Below are 19907 nucleotides of genomic sequence, written 5' to 3' on the forward strand. Positions count from 1 at the left end.
GCAACAAAAACAAATGATAAAATTTAACGGGTTCAAATCTTGGCTTTGTTGCTTTCTAACCATGATAATTATTTGATATTTGGAAGCATATTTGGGGACATTTGTCCAGAGCTTTAAAGTGAAAAGTACGAATTCAAGCTTCTTCAATAAGTTAATAAAATTTATCAGGAAGATGGATTGGGGAAGCTCATGGTCATAGGACTGACAGGAGCTCTAGGAATGCCTCAGAAGTTATGCCCTGGTTCATTTTCTAAACAAAACTGAGAAACGATGTCAATTCCCATTATAAAAATATAAGGAGTAGCTTGGTGCTATGATCTGTCCCAATTCTTCTATTGTCAGATCTCTCTCTCTCTCTCTTTCTCTTTTAGTGTATACCTAAGACTTTAAATTTAAATGAGTCTATATCGAAATTGCATGACCACAGTACTTACCTCTTTGGAAAAGTAGTTTCCTGAGTACTTCTCCTACAGAATGACCCAGTAGCATTGGGCAATTACCTAAATCTTTTGGGCCTCATTTCCTTAGGCTGTAAGGTAATAATAGTGCACCTGCCCTAGAATCAGGGGTCAGCCAAAGCCCAGTTTTGTAAATAAAATTTTATTGCAACACAATATTCATTCATTTATACAAAGTTGTGTATTGGTCACAAGATCAATGGCTATAAATCCTAAAATATTTACTATTTGACTCTTTACTGAAAAGTTTTGCTGACCTCTGGATTATGTGATTAGTTCCCAGACTTCCCTTTCCTCCTCTTCTGTTTCATTTTTTTTTTTTTTTGGATCCCTCTCTCCCGACTTCCTATTTTTTCCTTTCTTTCTTAGCATCTGAATTTTGTATTATTTCTTCAAATAATATAGTATATATTTAAGCCAATACAGGACACAAATTAACGTTGATCTCTTTTTGAAAGGTCTGTATCTGGGAGTGGTTTCTAGTTATTTTAATTTCAAAATCACTAAATTGAATTACTTTATAAATTGTACTATAGTGATATATGAAAAGTCCTGAATGTTGAGAGGTACCTACAGTCTTTAGTAAAATAGTGAAATGATGAAATGTGTCTGAGTTTTCCCCTAAGAAAACCCTCTTCTTTTTTCAACTACTATTTCCTATTTGTTCTCACCACCCCTGAAAGTCATTCTGAGGTTCTCAGTGCCCCTGGAGCTGTTCAAAGCCCAGGAGCCCTAACGGGGCCTACAGCAGTGGAAAGGATCCTCAGGGCCTTCCCATCTCCTCTCTGAAGGAGAAACTTCCACTTGGTGCCCTCCTGCTTCCTACTGAATGACAGCTGGCTAATCAGATAAATTCAGCCTGTTAATTTTATAAAGATGGTTAATTTTTACTAATGGCTTAATGAATTTATTCCTCCCAGGTGTTGACACATTTGTATTTTAGTCTGAGTTTTCTGGAGATGGTGCCTTTGTTATCCCAAAGGAAGGACTGTAGTGGAGGGAATCCAGGAAGTTTAAGAGGCATTTAAAGCAAGGGAAACCTCTGGATGCTTCTCAAATCATGGTAGGAGAGACGACTGTCCATCCACCCTGTGACTTTCAACTCAGTCTTTCATCTGCTAATGGTATTGGCCTATGGAGAGGCAGCCTCATATGTTGTGCCATGCCTCACCATGACCATGTGACCTGGTATTAAGTTTGTTACCATAGCCATGTGACAGAGCATTTGGGGGCCTCCGACTGCTCCTATGTCCTTTGCAATTATTAAGGGATCAAATTAAATAACATGCATAAAAATTCTGGCACATATTAGTCTCAGTAAATGTCCCTTATGTCTCCATTAAAGTGCAACTCTGATGGCTTATGCTTTGGAGTCAGAAATCTTCATTTTCTTCTTATGCAGAATTTGCTTATTGATTTAGAAACAAGGCCATTTTATCCTTTTTGTAAATTCGTTATCCCATTTTTAATAATAAATTAACTAGAAGGGATAATAATTAGAATCAGAGAAGTCTGAAATATTAAGAGGTATTAGAAAACACTTAATTTATTCTTCTGTTTCCCAGACACACTGTGAGGTTAAATGGCTTATTCAGGGTGTCCAGGTGTCCTGCTCGTGGCATGCCTAAGGTTAGAAACCAGACCTTCCAAATTCCAAGTTTTCCCCAAGTTCAAAACCAAACAAATAGCACACTTTGTTCCCTGAGATTTCTATCATATGAAGAAAAAAAATGCTGAAACAAAACCTGATTGGAGCCAACACATGGAAAGGTTTGCTCAGAATACCTCCATGACTGGAAAGGTTGCATATTTCATCCTATTGTGATGAGGAAATGGTCAAGCTCTCAAATCGACTTAATGAAGCAAGAAAATAGGTCATTTTGCTTTGACTATCGTTTCGTGGCTGCTTTTTAAGCCTGCTTCTGTAACTAGCAATGAAACCTGCCTTCCTTGCATTTATTATGGGATGAAAACTGAGCTTCTGCATGTGGATGGCATAACTCCGGGGAGTCACCCTGCCACTTGAACTTTAAATAGGCCTCTTGTGCTGTATTCATGTCTCATGCAAAGTACGCTCTCCCTGTTGCTGGTTTGCCCAACAAGAAAGTGGCCATGCACAGCTGCCTGACTGGGTCTTAGTACTTGGGGTAATAACCTGGCAGGCTGCAGGTCTCTTTTTCCACCCCTTCCCCAATCCCCATGCAACTGTTAGAGTCCCTCCTTCCACCAGTCGCCCCACCCTCCCTTTCAAAAATTACTTTCAGTAATTACTACAGCTCAAGGATGCTGTCCAATCTAAAATAGCTAATGAGAACCAGTCCTTCAATCTAAACTGTAATCAGCTTATAACAAGCTCCCTTTTCCTGTGCTTCATTACTGTGACACAATCTATTTTTCATACCTCCAAATGATAAGGCAGAGTTGGGGGGGGGGTAGCTCTCTATCACCAGGCTTGCCTGAAAAGGAGATGGACTTAAGCATGCAGAATTGATTTATTTGCATTCTTCTATTGCTTTGGTGCCTGCATCTTTGAAAGAAGTTAATATCGTATTTTCGATTTGGCCCTAAGAACAGCAGGGCCTGACAATCAAGCATGCTTATTACAGCCAGGAAGAACAACAACAAAAAAAGTAGCCCAGCATCGTTCAAGTGCATTGTGATTTATTTGGACATGTGCAGACTCAGTGCAGAAAGTATTTTTAACTGTGTCGGGGAATGCTGTCTTTCTCTGTGTGTTTATTCTCCCTGGAATTTGTGTAATTGTTACCTATAACCCACTAGCTACTTACCTGCCTCCCTTTTTAATGTGCCTGTGTAAAGCTTTCATTGTTTATTTTCAAAGAAAGAACGTGGAAGGCATCAACCACAGGGATCCTCACTAGAAGTTCAGGGAATCTGCTTGGCTAATATTGTACAATCTGTTGATAAACACCCAGGCTATTTTAATCTTCTTTCCAAGTTTATCCTCCTGGGTTAATTTCCAAACTGTCATTTTTTGCCTGGTGTGATTAAAGCTCTGCCTGTTTGAAGGTCTGCATTCTCCTGGCGTGATTTTCTGGGCATTGAGGCTACAGCAGAGCATGCCTATTAATCCCACCCTAATGATTAAAGCATCTGAAGGGCTGCAACATTTGATGGGTTAATACTGGTAGCTGAGTCCTTGGATTTAATCCAACTCAGTCATCACTTTGAATGAGGCAGTTTGATGGGCTTCAGTAAGGCTGGCTGTGCTGTCATTGTCCATTTTGGACTCCAAATACCAGGGAAAAAAATAAAAGCCAGTCTCAGACAGCTAGACAGCTCCTAGAAGTATAATGTCAATAACCTAAAGATATAAAATGCAGATTGGGTTATCTTTGTTATATAAATGTTAATGGGCGGGAAAACCTCACAAAGAACCTCCTACCCCATTCTACTTCACCTCCCTGCAGAAAGCAGAAAATAAAACAAAAAATGAGGATCCTATCAGTCAGTTTTTCAAAGTTGTTTTTTTTTCCTGCTTTGTCTAAAAATATGTAAAAGATGAGACTGAATTAGAAAATCTTCTACCCGATCTCTTCATTGGTATGAAATAAATGCACACAACTCATCCAAAGTGGGAGGCTTGCAGATTTACTCATTAGACACAATAACCAGTAAGTTGGTGCCTCCACTCAAGTGGAGTCTTCATCAGGCAATTAGGGGAGGTGGTTCTCTGCTGCCTCTCCATCTTCAAGAGCTCTGGGATCCAACTTGCTTTTAAAATAGCGCAACTGTCAGAGGACGCAGATTGAGCATCTGCACTTGAGGCGAGTCCATAAATTAACTTCTAGTACTTATGGCATTCTGAAAGAATGAGGCTTTCATTGGAATTCATGGTTCAGGAATGTTATGTAACCATGCTTGCTACATAGGGAGAATTTTCTACCTCCAATATGTGCAGGAGGGAATTTTTCTTGCTAGTCAGACATTGTATTATCATCCTTTCTTTCTCTCCCTCATTGAAGGTGAGCAAATGAACGCATATGAAGTGGAATTCCTTTACAATTGAGTGTCGGAGGACAGAATTCACAGCCTCCTCCTGACTGTTCAATCAGGACTTTTCTTGCTTGAGTGCTAAGTTTAAGAGAACTTGAGTCAGCTGACAGCATATCTGGATTTACACGTTACTAGATTATTTTCTTAAGGGGCATTGATTTCCAATACACATAGTCTCTACCATACTTTATACAACTGCCCATGAGCATCACTATTCTGAATTATATTTCAAGTAAAAACACCAGTGTGCATATTCCTTGGTGGCTCTTTGCTAAAGGTGAAAGTGAAAACACCACATGGTTTCAGAAATAATGTAAACGTACAATTCTGTGTAGTTACTCTTCTTTTAGCCAACATATCCATAACATAATGCCTAAGGCATCTTTGCTTTAAATTAAGAATGTGTATTGACACCTTCCATGTGCCGAACTAGTGCACAAGGTGTTGAGGATATCTAGACTGGCGCTCACTCTCAGTTTGAAAGTTCATGATCTCATGCCTGGAATCTCCAAATAAATAGAATCTAATAGACATTTAAAAAAAAGAAAAGTAATGAATAGTTATTATTGTTATTTAATAAAAATTAAGTAATAGCCAGATTTTCATCTCTGTGACCAAAATACATGACAAGGACAATGTAGAGAACGAAAAGTTTATTTGGGCTGACTCCACCGCTCTGGGCCTAAGATGAGGCTGGAAGCGGGCGGGGGGGGGGTATGTGGGGGGAAAGGGGCAACTGGGGAGATGCACCCTTCCAAGGGCATGCTCTCAAGGACCCACCTCCTCAGGAACCCAGTCATGCCCCACCTGCCCAGTTAATGCCCAGTCTGTTCACATTAGTGTGGACTGATCAGGTTACAGCTCTCATGGTCCATTCCTTTCTCCAGTGAATATACTTGCATTAGTGCAGGAGTTTTGTGGATCAACTCGTATCCAATACTAAACAGCATACTCTTAAGAAATTATTTAAAACTAATTTACCTATTGCATTTTCAGTATTTACATACATATTAGTGATATTAATGATACTATTCAGTTCTCCATGACTAAGTATTTAAAGATGCTTGGATAATTTAATTAATCCCATGTTGTCCCATTATCCCAGATATGGAACACCTACCTATAAAAATTTAAATACAGTACACAATATATAATATAATTATGCCATAACAACAATATATTTATTTTGTATAATTTTACCATTATAATAATAATTAATATTAAATATTATAGTATATACAAGCTGTATATTATGATTTCCAACCTATTTTAATGTATTTGTGTCAATTTTGTTGAAATATTCACAGAAATGGAAACTTGTGACTTAATGGCTTTAATAAAGTGTTTCAATTATAACCTAAAACTTCTTAAAATAAACTAGGGGATAGTTAAATGATTTTGGATATCAACTACCTGCAATACAATTTTGGAATGAAATATCCTAATTGCTAAGGTTCTTAAAATCTAATAGAAGAAATTAAGTCACTGAAATCAGAGTTTATAGATATTCCATATATTATATTCATAAACCAGCTTAAGAAATGATACTAATACATTTCAATAGATTTTTAAGTAGAAAAAAGTAGAATAAAAGTTTTAAAAACTACCTAGAAGATTCTATTGATTAAAAATATTTTTGACATAAGGGTCATGCTAAAAAGTGATTATACATGTTGTGGGCCATCCAGAAGGTGGAGAAAAAGTGGAGGTAAAATGCCTGGGGGTGGAGGGGTAGAGGTGTAGCTCAGTGGTACACTGCATGTTTGACATGTGATGACTCCTAGGTTTAATCATAGCACCACAAAAAAAAAAAAAAAAAAAAAAAACTAACTAGCTAAACAAATAAATCCTGAAAGTTCTTATGCTTGGCCCTAATCTTTTTGTTTTTACATTTTTAAAAATTTCTCCATTTTCCTTCTTCTTTCTTCCCCTCAAACTTGGGTGGTATATCATGCAATGATTTGTTTCTTTTTTCTCTCTTAAACATATGTACACTCAGGCCCTTTTCTGTTTTTACAAAAGGATATTATTCAAACAAATTTTGTCTAAAAAATCAACCTGGATTCTTAAAAAAAGTTTCACAAGTAAATATAGTTGGATAACACTGTTATTTTCATCATTTATAATACTTAATCATGTAACTTTTCTTTTTTTAATAGGAGAAATGGAAATATCTCCTCATACATTTTTATTCAGTAGTCTTAATATGAACTGACCTTGGATTAACATTTCAGATACCGAGTTAATGACAATCGACTTTTAGTTATGAAAAATATATTTGATAAATACTGTAATTATGAGTGGGTTCTAGTTAGCTAATTTTATTATCATAATGGAATTTTTAAAAAAATTCTCAGTAGGTTTATTAATCTGACATCTAGGACAGATATAAATTTTCTCCTCAGAGTCCATTCAATCAGTTGACACAAGTCAGATTTTAGACTGACCAGGGACTGGAAATGGGACATATCAAAGATCCCGGAAAGGAGGACAGGAACGAAATTAAAGAGTATACTCATTGCTAAAGTCTCTAGATGGGGGAAATAAATTCACATGACCATCAGGAGAGGTACTAGACCATTGCTACAAGCCTGGACCATGGAACCAGGTCATGTCATATTTTGTCTCCTCAATTCCCACTGACAGACAGAGTTGCCTAAAATGTAAACATCAGTGGATGATACACAGGGGCCCTGCAAAGAGCAAGTTGCCTCAAACACATGGGCTAGTGCTTTGGAATTCTGTTAAGTCAGTCAGGTCAGAGGAACATATTGGTCACAGTAAAACCATTAATAATGCTAACCACCACATATGGCTCTGCTAGTGAAGTGGGTGTCCGGGAAAACTTCATGGAGGTAGTGGTTTATAAGCTGAGAAATAGGGCTGGGGATGTGGCTTAAGGGGGAGCACACTCGCCTGGCATGCTTGCGGCCTGGGTTCGATCCTCAGCACCACATACCAACAAAGATGTTGTGTCCTCCAAGAACTAAAAAATAAATATTAAAAAATTCTCTCTCTCTCTCTCTCTCTCTCTCTCTCTCTCTCTCTCTCTCTCTCACACACACACACACACACACACATACACACACACACACACACACACACACATACATCTCTCTCTTTAAGAAAAAAAAATAAGCTGAGAAATAAAGGACAGCAAAATTTGAATATTTAGAAAGAGAGATAAAGATATCTTACACAGAATGATCAATGAATAAAGAAGAAAGTATTCAAATCACAAATTTTTATACAGAATCCATATAAAACCATTTTATATGGCTACAGTTGACCAAAGTGGCAAGTCTATTCATTTATTTAGAAAAACTCTATAGTACAAAATAACCATACGTTAGGAGTCCTGTATCATTTTCATACTTTCTACTGTGGACTTAATCTGAACATACAGTAACATCACTGATTATTATAAAATCAAGAGAAATACTTTTAGTTGGTGATTTTAATAAACCCTGTGGACTAGAGAATGTCAGTGCACATGACACAACCACAAGGTGTTCTCGGGGTTCATCATGACCAGTAATTAGCTGGAAAGAAGTTCACACTTAGAATTACTGGTTGTTATTTTAAAAAATAAAGAAAAAACCCTTCTGGATCAGACAGAATTGTCAGTCTTGCCCATCATCTCTTTTTATACCCCAGTAAATCCGTTTCTTAGAGTACATTCTCTGAGTCATACTGATAAAAACACACTGCACAGTAATGGAAAGATGGCCCCAGAACAGATCCTACCTCCTTGGGCTTGGTCACAATAGTAAAGAAAAAAAAAATCATGTTTTTAATGTCTAATCCCTTTTGAATTAAAATAAACCTGAAATGCTAGGCAAATGCTCTTTCCCACTGGAGACATATTTTCTCATAAGGCAACAGACTTTCATCACCCCTTTCAGTCATTAGATTTGCGACGTTTTTGAGCATACTTTTGGTTTAGGGTAATTTTTGTCTCCCTCAATTGTTTGTGGTGAGAAATGTAAAAGTCTGGTGATTAACACATTTATGGAACATGCTTTCTGCGAGAAAAACATTGTGTAGGATGTTATAAGGATCTCAGCAATTTATTTTATTTTCTTGTTGTTGAGAAGCTTGGTTTAATTAATTAATTTCATTGGTTTATTATAATTCTATATATGGGTGGGATTCATTGTTACATATTCATATATGCACAGCACTCAAATCCTATGGTAGCTTTCCATTGCCTCAGGATCTGTGTGTTGGGAGGGTAGTGAGTTGGTACAGAAACTGTACTGAAGGAAGCCATATAGCAAGTGCTGTGAAACACTCCTCTTATTTTTTTTCCCCTAACCATTTAGAACTGTAAAATATATTCTTAGCTCTTAGACTGAATGAAAATAGAGACTAGACTGGAGTTTGTTGATCTTTTTTTTTTTTTTTTTTAAGGAAAACATCCCTGATTATGATTTAGCCTAAAACACCATGCCAGTATGTTTATAGTATGTCAACAGATGTTAGAATCATCAGGGGAAATGGTTACACTGCAGAACTTTAGAAACCAATATATTTTATAGGAACTCCAGATGAATTGTGTGGTATTAAAATATTTATAATATTTAGGTAGTTTTCACTTATTCCTCTCCCCCCTCTTTTTTGGTACTGGGATTGAATCTGGGGGCACTTAGCCACTAAGCCACATTCCTACCCTGTTTTATTTTTTATTTTGAGATAAGGTCTCACTACATTGCTTAGGCCCTCACTAAGTGCTGAGTTTGATCTTGAACTCGGAATCCTCCTACCTCAGCCTCCTTGGAATACAAGCATGTACCTTTAATTCTAAAGGCTGAGATAAAACTATACACATCAACACAAATGGAGACGTATTTATCCAATGCAAAATATTTATCTACATGCACAGCTTCATGTTTATATATATGTGTGTGTGTGTGTGTGTGTGTGTGTGTGTGTGTGTGTGTATGTATGCACATCTATGGGTAGTATCTCATATTTGTACATCTGAACAGGCATAGATATAGATGCATTGGGGCCGCACATTCACCAGCATATGTGCCAGATCTTTTTGGAGGAAGCTCTATTACAGTGATAAAGATGCTCAAATGTTCATTTAAGAATGATAGCTGCTCCTGTACCATGCACATGTTTTGACATAGAATTAAGTAGAAGTTACCATATGACACTCTCAGCTCCACTGAAGTTGAAGGTAGGGGAAGCAAACATTCTTCTTCTAGCCTTTAAGCCTTATTAATATGTGTTGATGAAGTCATTCATCACATCAAATTTCATCTTTTAAAGATGCTTGCCTGAACAAAAGCCTTGAAATATGGGTTCATGGTAAAATGTCTTAAGATATCTAAAGGAACAAACATTCAAATTTCATTAACAGAAATATTAATTTCTAATAGGTTTAATATTAGATCTAATTAATTTAAAATGATATTCCAATGAAAGACAAAACCATGGAATCTCCTACTCCTGGTGCTGTTCTTGTATTTGAGGATACTCCTTTATTCCTTTAATTTATGTAGTTTATCTTTAAGCTTTACTTTCCCTTTCCCACTTAGAGAGATGTTCCCAAACACTAGAATAATTCCTGCTGGTAATGTTGCTCATTAGGAACATTTCCAGCCAGAGAGGTGAATGGTGTAACAAATATCTCTTCATTTCCAGCATGGCAAATAATCTGTCAAGACAACACCCTAGCCAATTGTTTAATTGTATATCAGGTTTAGGTGACAGAACTTGGATATGACATGACAAAGAGGCTTAGGAAGAGTTATCCATCTTCCTTCCCCTAAGAACAGCAGAGTCTTCAATAAAGACATCTGTTAAGTCTTTATTTCCTAAGGCATGTGGAATCAGCCTTCTTACCTTTCAATTAGTAACGGATGAACTTCAAAACGGTAAGGTTTTCATTTTCATTTTGCTGTTGCTGGCAGGGTTTGGATGCTTGGAGAGTTTAATGGATTCCATCCTCTCCTTTTCTGTCTTTGTTTTTGTTCATACCCTCAGGATGACTCCTATTAGTTAGAAGTTCTTTGGTTTCCTTTTCTTATTTGCATGCATGTAATTATTTTTGAGATGTTGGTTGGGGAAGAAAAGAGAAAAATCTCTTTGCAGAGATGAAATTTTTTCTTCCTTTCTTCCTCCCTTCCTCTTTCTCTTCCTTCTCTTCCTTCCTTTCTTCTTTCCTTCCTTCCATCCCTTTTTAAACAATGAGCATTTTTTAGACCTGTTGAATGAATTCATTTGAAATACAACTTCACGCATCATCGCTTGCATATAAATCCTTCCCAAGTTCAATTTTTTCCTACAATTTTCATTTTTTAAAATGTGCCCAAGCTTAAGGAGAGTGTTTCTGCATTCATCCTATTTTTTATTTTGAGGTTTGGTAAAATTTTGCCTTCTCTTCTTTTTCAGACTAGTGGTTGAGGTTTTTCAGATTATTCTTCTTTCTATGAGCCCATCTGGAGTCTTGAACTGTTGGTATGGGATAGAGTTGCTGCAAAAATGTTTTGAAATCATTCACCCCATATGTATTTGCTCTACTAGTTCTTCTTTATGCAGAAGGAGAGAAAGTCTTATTTTCACCTCAACCCTGATCTAATCCTAATGGTATCCCTGTACCACCAATCACTCACTTATCCATCCATCTAATATGAATTATAAGTACCTACTCCATGACTCATACTTTATTAGTTGCTGGGAAATCAATGGGGGGAGGGAGACATAGTTTTTGTCTTGAAAGACTTATGATCTGGAGGGGGATGAAGATAATATATTATAATATATATATATATATATATATATATATATATAAAATATATGTATAATATTTTTTAAAAATCACACCAATAATTTTTTTTATGTTTAATGGAGGAAATGCACAGGACACCATAAAAACAGGTTGACTTAATTGGCATGGGCAAGGAAGCCTACCCTGAGAAAATTATAACAGAATGGAGAGAGGGCAGAGGAGGAGGAGGAGGGGTATTAACCATGAAAAGAAGAGATGGAAAAGTGGAAACTAGATAGGCAACAGGTATCTCTCCTTTTTAAATCTCAGATGAAAACAAAAACATTCTAACTTTATACCATGCATCAGTAGGAATTTATATTATATTCTGGTGGTGTAACTTTTTAAATTTCTAGATTGTTCATAGATTATGAACAACTACTGAGAAAACTTTGTTATCTTAAGCAAATATCTCATCCTTGATATCATTGATATAAGTGGTAATCTGTAATTTTGTAGGGATGATAATTGTGTTATAACTTGATTAAAATCCTAACCACTAGTAGAATTGAACAAATAAAAAAATGACTTGGGATCCACAGCACATTAGCTAAAATTTTGAAGTCTAAGAGCTCTATTGATTTAAAAAAATATGTATAACTCAGTGAGTGATTGGAACTTGTTTGGTAAAACTTGACCTGAACTGGACAGTCATAGAGTGGACATTCATGTGTTCGATTGTAAGGGGTTGGTGAGGGTATCATGTAACACACGGAACTTTCATTACATTATCCTTCTAAAATCTTCGAAGTTTCACACTCCAAAAATAAAGAAATAAAATTGGCTTCAGAATTTCCAGATGTGTACTTTTATTACTTCTGTCATCTCAATGATTTTTTTCTTTTTTTTTTTTTTTAATTTTTGCATGACCTGTGTGTGCATATCCAGGTACATGAGCTTTAGATGGTGAAAAGGTGCATCTTTGGCAAGAACCATGGGTTTTTTTAGTTCCCATAAGAGGATGATGAGGAATAAAATATCTGAGGATGGATCTCTTTGGAAAAAGCTTGACTCTTCATGAAACATTTTCAAGTAGACTTCTGTTTATATCAATCTTTTATAGGTGGATTATTTGGAGAGATGTTTGATTTCTTATTTTTTTTAATTAATTGATTTTATTGTTTGACATGTAGTATTTGTACATATTTATGAGGTAGGTAAAAAGTGATATATAGATTTGGGTAATGATCAACTGTTATGTATCGATCACCTTAAAGTTTTAATGTACTTTTTGAAGTACCTTAAAAATTCTCACTTTCTTTAACTATTTTGAGATATGCAGTAGCTTATTAACTATATTCACCCACCTTCTCTTCCATTTCCCCCTAGTCTCCCCACTCCCTGGAAATCACTATTTAACTCTCCACTTCTTTGAGATCACTTTTTTATATTCCACATAGGAATCAGATCATGCCCTGTTTGTCTTTCTGTGCTTAAATTGCCTCATTAACAGAATGTCTTCCAAGTTCTTCTATGTTGTGGCAAATGATGGAATGTCATCCTTTAATATGGCTAAATAGTATTCCATCGTGTGTAGATATCAGAATTTCTTGATTCATTCATCTCTTGATGGACATTTAGGCACTTCTACAACCTGGCTGTTGTGAATAGTGTTGCAATATACCCAGGAGTGTAGATGCCTTTGATATGCTAATTTCACCTCCTTTGAGTATATGCTCAGTAGTGAGACTGTTGAATCATTCCATAGTTCCGTTTTCAGTCTTTTGAGGACCTTCCATCCTATTTTCAACATGGCTATTCTAAATTACATTTCTATTAAGAGCATTTAAATTAACCTTTCTCTGCATCCTCACCAGCATTTTTTTTATTACTTATTACATTTTTATAATAATCATTCTTACTGGAATAAGGTGGTATGTCATAGTGATTTTGATTGGCATTCCCTGATGGTTAGTGATGTTGAACATTTTTTCATGTATCTATTGGCCATTTGCATGTCTTTTTCTTGAAAAAATATCTATTCAGACCATTTACCTGTTTTTAAATTGGTTCACTTGGTTTTGAATTTTTGTTTTTGAATTACTTGCAAATATTATCTCTCATTCTGTAGGTTGTCTCTCAATTCTGTTGATTGTTTCCTGTGCAGAAGCTTTTTAATTTAATGTAATCTTATTTGTCATTTTTCCTTTGTTTCCTGTACTCTCTACACAGGTCAACCCATAAAGTGTTAACCTTATGTTGATTCATAGTTTGGTGTCTCATACTTAAATCTTCAATTAATTTGGAGTTGATGTGTATAACTGGTGAGAGATTAAGGTCTAGTTTTATTCTCTTACATATCTAGTTTTCTCTTTACTGAAGAGAATTTTGTCCCATTATGTCATCTTTGACTTTTATAAAAAAAAATCAGCTATAGATACATTGGGTTATTTGTGAACTCTCTATTCAGTTCCACGAGTCTGTATGTCTGCTTTGATACCAATACCATGTTACTGTGGCTTTGTGATGTATTTTGAAATCAGATAGTTTGATGCTTTCAGCATTGTTCTTTTGCTCAAGATTACTTTGGCCATTTGAGTTTTTTGAGATTATATATAAATTCAAGATTTAAAAAAAATTCTGTGAAAAATGATATAGGTATTTTGATGGAGATTATGTTGAGTAGTATGGTAATTTAAATACTAATTCTTTCAATCCACAAACATGGGCTATTTTTCCTTTTCACTCTCTGAGTTCTTTCATTGATGTTTCTTAGTTCTCATTATAGAGATCTTTCACTTCCTTGGTTAAATTTAAATTCATAGACTTTTTATTTCTTGTTTTGTAGCTGTCGTAAATGTGAATTTTTAAAAATTTCTTTTTCAAGCTCAATGAGGAGTTGGCTTGTTGAAAAGATAGATGAAAATTGACAAACATTTAGCCAGACCAAAAAAAGAGGACTTAAATAAGTAAAAGCAGACATAAACATGAAGACACTATAATTGAATCTACAGAAATATGAAGGGACATAAGGGATAGTAAGGGATAGTTAGGAACAATGATATGCCAACAAACTGGATAAAATAAATGGATACGTTCCTGGGCATATACAAATTACCAAAATTGAATCACAAAGAAAACCTGCACAAATCAATAATGAGTAACAGGATTGAATCAGTAGTAAAATGTCTCCCGCAAAATAAAAGCACAATACTTAAGGCTTCACTCCCCAATGCTGTCAAATATTTAAAGAACTACTATTACTTCTTCTGAAATGTTCAAAAGAAATTGAAGAGAGAATTCTACCAAAACTATTTTGTGAGACCAGCATTATCCTGATACCAAAACCAGATAAGGTCACACACCCACATAGACACACATAGAGACACATACACTCACACACACACACACACACACACACACACACACACAAGGAAAACTATAGGCAAAATCCCTGATGCAAAATTGTTCAACAAAAATACTAGAAAATCAAATTCAGTAGCACAGTACAAAGATCATTCCTCATGATCGAGTGGAATTAATCCCAGGATTGCAAGTATGCTTCAACTTATGCAAATAAATACATGTAGAATTAAGGGGAAAACCATATGATCATTTCAACAGATGTAGAAAGAGCATTTGATAAAGTTTAACCTTCTGCCATGATAACAAAATGCTCAATAAATTAGGCACAGAGGAATGTATCTCAACATAAGAAAAGCTACGCATGACAAATCCACAACCCACATCAGACTAAAAAGTTGGAAGCTACTCCTCTGAGGTCTGGGATAAGGCAGGGATGCCCACTTTATTTCTTTTATTGAACACAGTACTGGAAGTCCTAGCCAAAGCAATTAGGCAAGAACAAAATATAAAGGGCATCCAAACTGGAAAAGAAGAAATCAAACTGTCCTTGTTTGACTGTTTTTATTCTTAAACAATTAAGTAAAATGTTCCTAGATAAAATGTTACATTCTAGCTCTATCTTCTGTTTTCTGGCCATGGTGCATTAAGTATGTGAATTTTTTGAAGCTCAGTAGTATTTGCATTTCCCCAGTGACCAGGAGGAATGAAAAGGATTAGGGTTAATGATAAGCTTGGGCAATAGGCATCAGAGAGGGGATGTGACAACTGTTCAGAGTCTCAGTATTGCAAGCTTGGCTTTGTGACAAAGACCTCTCCTTGCTGGAAGTGGGATGTACTGGATATTGGGAAATAGTTTTATTGACTAGAGAATGTGCCTGAGAATTTTTAAAGTGTTCCTTAGCTATAATTCTGATTTCCAGACAGGGACTCACATGACTGTATAGAATCCTCTTCTGTACCAGAAGGAATCTAGCATTCACTGAATCCAATGACTCCTTCCACACCATCATGGGATTCCTTGCAAATATGATGAGAGTCCTCTATACTAAGAAAACATTCCTACAAAATTTTATATACATACACACACACACACACACACACACACACACACACACACATATATATATATATATATATATATATATATATATATATATATATACAGTATTGGTGAATGGAGTCCTTAGGTATCAGACTAAAAAAGATCACTGTTATAGTCCACTGGATATAATCCATTTTATACTTAGGAACTTAGGAAAACCGAGGCCACAAGAGGCAACAAAATATCCTTAAGACCACACATTAAATTCATGCTAGAATTTGGCTTAAAATTCCAAAGTTAGACCTTTCCACTTCAATGTTCTTAGCAAGATGAGGCTTATTTTTGCTTAAGAAATTTATTTATTTTTGTTTGTTTTTAAAGAAAGAAAAGACTTAGCCCCTCTGAGCATTTTTAAATGCTAGAAGGGCATTAGGCAGGAGAGCCCAGAGATGGGAGTTCCCCCCTAATTATCCCTGCCCACTATCTTTTATCCCGGCTTCCATTTTAGTTCCCTCCTAAAACCCCTCCCGACAACCTTCCTTCTCTCCTGTCTCAGACGTGACATTCACTGCCTGCTGACCCTTCTCCAGTTAGTATTTTGCACTGCCGCCTCCCCCTGCAGAGCCAGAGAGCCTGGACCAGATTGGGAAGGAACACATGTGAGCAGTTGTCCTTTGTTCTTCTCTTGGCTTCTGGCTCTGGCCATGTGTTCTAGGCAGGACTTCCAATTAGGATGCCTGAAAGAAAAGAGCAGATTGGAGATGCTATGTCTTCCTCTGCTGCCAGCAGGTCTGGGGGTGGCATAAAATGCTGCCCAAAACTCACTGGGAAAGACTTGCTTCCAAAGAAAGAAAATGTGGCATGTTGGCCTGCAGGTGGGAGAAATGGAAAGGGGAGCGGATCTGGGGCAGAATTCTGCCTATCTGATCATCCTATCCCTATGACTAAGTTAATACATCCTAAATCCCGGTGTGATCTTTTCTTCTAATTGTTGCACATATTGAAGTTCTGTATCACTGAGTGAGCTACCAGCAGCTGATACCTTATTTTACCTTTGGCATTCTTACCAGAGACATTATGTATTTTATACATGTATCTGCAGGTCAGAATAAAAGTACCATAGATGCAAGGATTTGAGGTCTGGTTCAATGCTATATCCCCAGCATCAGAACAGAATTTAATATTTAAAATATTTAACTACCTTTTCAACATGGGCAGTAACCAGTCAGAAGACTACAAATAATCAGAGTGCTGGTGCGAATGTTCTTCCTAGCAGTCACTCAATCCATGTAGGCTGACTGATTCAATGAGACGTTCTGTTTCCATATAAGTGATGAATACCTATTTTGGGGTTAGTTTTTGAGAATTTGCCCACTTAAAATAGGTCTTGGGCCATTTACATACACATTAAAATGTGTAAAGGAAAATACCAATCTGTATATGATAAATTAATGGCCTATCTAATACTAAAGAAATTCAAATTAAGGCAACATAACTGTTTTTTTTTTTCTGAACGGTCAAAGACTAAAGTAAAAAATTGCTCCTTGCACTGATATATAGATATCATATGTATGCAGCTCCAAAGCCCAATTATTCTACTGGCCATTACCTCTAACCAGGAAAACAGTATAATTCACATTGATCTGTAAGTGTGTAAGTTGATAAAATATGACTGGGCAGCAAGTACATTGCAATTTGATAATGTACTCTTTGAACCTTAAATATATTTTAAGAGTACTTGGTTGAGCTGGAAGCCGTGGTATTTACCGGTAACACCAGTGGCTTGGGAGGCTGAAGCACGAGGATTGCAAGTTCAAAGCCAGACTCAGCAACTTAGTGAGGCCCTGTCTCAAAAGTAAAGAAATAAAAAGGACTGGGAATGTGGTTCAGTGGTTAAGCACTCTGGCTTCAATACCCAGTACCCCTCCCCTCAAAAAAGAGTATTTGGCTGGTATTTTAGTCAGATTTGTGTCACTGAAAAACTTAGAGGAAGAAATCTATTTTGGCTCACTCTTTCAGACATTCATTCTGTGGTCCGTTGACTCCATAGCTCTGATCCACGGTGCGGCAGGACATCATGGTCTGAGGCAAGGCCAACTGCAGTGTTCATGACAACCAGAGAGCAGACAGGGCTGTGCTCACCAGGGACAAAATATAAACCCTAAAATTACATCCCCAGTCACCCACCTCCTCTAGCTACATCCTACCTGCCTACAGTTTACCACCCACTTAATCCTTTCAAGTGGAACGGATCACTAATTAAATCAGCAATCAGGAGCTAAGCATTTCATCTCTGAACATTCTTGTATTGTCTCATTACAAGCTTTTGGTGGATGTCACATATCCAAACCATAACAGCTAGATAAGTGCTCCCTTAAGAGTTTATTACAAAGAAAATTTTATGATAATTTTATGAATATACAGAATACATGTGTGTGTATGTGTGTGTGTGTATACATATACATATACATATACATATACATATACATATACATATATAGTGACATTTATCACAAAATTATTCATAATAGTACATAATCAGGAAGGGCTTAAATGACCAATAACAGGAGATTGTTAAAATGTATTATATTGCATTCACACAAAATTATCCTGCATAGACCTAGTAAATGTTTACAAAGTACCTGAATCTCAGTGAGACCTTGTACATTACAATAACACACAAATGTATCCATAAACCTTTCCATAAATGTGTGTAAGAAAAATTGGACAGAATATTCTTCAATAAGGTAATAGTGGTGATTTATTTGTAATTACATGTATACACAAAAGTGCAGCAGCACAAGCCAATGTATTTGTAAAACAAGAGATGATTTATGTGTTGGCCTTTTAATTGAAAACTAAAATAACAAGAAAATTTCTTGGCCGAAACAGAGACCCTCTGATCTGCATCTGCACACATATTAAACACACACACACACACACACACACACACACACACACACACACACCCCTACTTCCGTCTTGCTCAATTTTCTACCCTAACAACTACGAGAACTGAGTGATAGATAAAAGCAGTTTTGACCTCATCTCTTTTTTTCATCTATTGTCGCCTTTTCTTACCTCCTGGGAATCAAGGTGATACCCTAAGAGTGTTTTTCATAGTCTCATGAGATGAACAGATCTGCAGGAGTGTCCTGTGGATATGAACTTGAAGTTGTAATAATCAAGGCTTTATCTTGGATCATGGGTACAGGAAGGAGGACCCTCAGCCCTTCTCAGTGTCTTGCGTGTTCCCATGTGCCTTGTTAGGCCCTGGTCAGTCCACGTTCTGTATATTTTGCTGCTACAGAAAACAGAGTTGATGTCTGTGCAAAATCCTTGACACTGATCTTTTTCCACATACATCTGGCTATACTCACCAACCTAAATAAAGTAAAAGAGAACAACATCTAAGTAAAAAGCCAATAATACAACCAAGAATATTATGTAATTATAATACAACTTCTTAGAGTTGTGTTTTTAAAGATAAGCTAATATTGAAAGGGGTTGGTCAAATGTTAGGGCATAGTAAATTTAATTCTATACTGGAACTTACTATTCCAATAAACACCTGCTTTTAATCTTTTTTTATTTGGCATAATTATTAAAAGATAAGTATCATTTAAGGAAATGACTACCGGTGTTTGACTGTTCTCATGGAAAGTTTTCCTCCTTTTCAACTTCTATTTTTTGCTTCTGGAAAATAGTAATATTTTAGTATGGGTAGAGAGGGAGGTCTTGGATCATTGAAAATGTTCTTTAGGGGGGGAAAGGCTTTTATAATTGAGTTAGAATTTGGAATTAGGTTTTATTTATGCACATAAACTAGTTTTGGAAAATAAGGCTGAGTCCCAGAAAACAAAATTATCTACTAAATTTTATTTCACCAAATTTGTTTTTGTATCAGCAGGACTAGGTCTCAACGATACTGTTAAGTAGGTAAGGCTTTTGTTTAATTTCCAAATCTCTCCTAAATCCCTTTCTTTATCCTTACTTTCTGGCTTTACCACAAAATCCCAACATGTATTCCATTTCCAACTGGTCTAGTTCTATGATAATTAAAATAAATCCCTGTGGTAAGCTATTACTTACCACTTGGGATATTTCCTTAGGAGGAACATGGGGTAGGGAATCAGAAGCCTTGGATTCAAGGATCAACTCTGCCACTTACCAGCATTGCAACCACTAGTAAATAAATTGTTCTTTCTGAATCTTAATTTCTCACCTTAATATGCAATTTAATGATTTTCTTTTTTTATATTACACAATAACTGTAGAGCATTATATAATTTAAACCCTGACC

The sequence above is a fragment of the Urocitellus parryii genome, chromosome 1 (genome assembly GCF_045843805.1).
Source record: "Urocitellus parryii isolate mUroPar1 chromosome 1, mUroPar1.hap1, whole genome shotgun sequence".
Taxonomy (NCBI): Eukaryota; Metazoa; Chordata; class Mammalia; order Rodentia; family Sciuridae; genus Urocitellus; species Urocitellus parryii.